Consider the following 1579-nt stretch of genomic DNA (forward strand, 5'->3'; position numbering starts at 1 on the left):
AAGATGCATTGATAGTAATGGGTGACTGGAATGCAAAAGTTGGGAACAGAGAAGAAGATTCAGTAGTTAGAGAATATGGACTCTATGACAGAAATGGAGCTGGAGAGAGAATGATTGAATTTTGCACAATCAATGACTTAGTCATTACAAATACGTTTTTTTAAGAGACATAAATGCAGGTAGATTTCACCTGATGGTATGCATCGGAATCAGATCGATTACATCTGTTGAAAGAACCGCTGGAGAAGCTCAGTATCAGCTGTGAAAACTAGGCCAGGAGCTGATTGTGAAACAGATCATCAACTACTCATGCAAGTTCAAGCTGAAGCTGAGGAAAATTAAACCAAATCCATGGGAAGCAAAATATGACTTTGAGTCTATCCCACCTGAATTTCAGAACCATCTCAGGAACAGGTTTGAGGCCTTGAACACTAATAAGCCAAGACCAGATGAGTTGTGGGAGGATATCAAGGGTATCATCCAGGAAGAGTGCAAATGGTCATTGCAAAGACAGAAAAGGAAGAAAAAACCAAAATGAATGTCAGAAGAGACTCTGAAAATTGCACTGGAGTGCAGAGAAGCTAAAACAGAAGGAAGAATTAAAGATACTAAAGAGTTGAATAGAAGATTTCAAAAGGCAGCAACGGGATGACAAAGTAAAATATTATAATGAAATGTGCAAGGAGTTAGAGTCAGAAAATTAAAAGGGCCGAACTCGCTCAGCATTTCTTAAGCTTAAGGAACTGAAGAACAAATTCAAACCTCGAGTTGCTATAATCAAGGATGCTTTAGGCTTTATATGATCCAGAAAGTATTAAAAGAAGATGGGAAGAATATACTGAGTCACTGCAGCAAAAAGAATTGGCAGACACAGAAGAATTTCATGAAACAACATATGATCAAGAGCCTATGATGATGAAGGGGGAAGTTCAGGCTGCTTTGAAGGAAATAGCAAAAAATAAGGCCCCAGGAATAGATGGTATACCAACTGACATATTTCAGCTCACAGATGCTGCCCTGGATGTGCTCACCATGTTGTGCCAAGAAATCTGGAGAACAACCACTTGGCCAATTGACTGGAAGAGATCTATATTTGTTCCCATCCCAAAGAAGGGTGACCCAATAGAGTGTGGGAACTATAGAACAATATCATTGCAAGCAAAATTCTACTGAAGATTATAAAAAAACAACTGGCCAGTCTTGCACTTGACAAAAATGTAAAGCTGACAATAAAACAAGATTTCTTTTTTTTTTTTTTTAAAGTTAAAGGCATCCACTTGGAGGGGTAAAATTCATTCCATTGATTAAGTGCTTAGTTATTTGGCTAATTAATTAAGCACATTAGCCTTGTGCTGAGCAATAGGAATACAACCACTGCCCTCAAGTTACCCTCATTTGGAAAGAAAAGTGCCTAGGCAACAGACTATCAGAGTGTAAAACTTGGAGAAAGAAGGGGAGCTCTGGTGGCCTAGTGGCAAGAAGCTGCACTGCAATCCCACAGGTGCACAGTTCAAATCCACCAGATGCTCTGCCGGGAAAGGAGGGACAATCTCCTCCTGTACTAGTCAGATCCGATTTG

The sequence above is a fragment of the Elephantulus edwardii genome, unplaced genomic scaffold (genome assembly GCF_000299155.1).
Source record: "Elephantulus edwardii isolate Elephantulus edwardi_28Jun2011 unplaced genomic scaffold, EleEdw1.0 scaffold00833, whole genome shotgun sequence".
Lineage (NCBI taxonomy): Eukaryota > Metazoa > Chordata > Mammalia > Macroscelidea > Macroscelididae > Elephantulus > Elephantulus edwardii.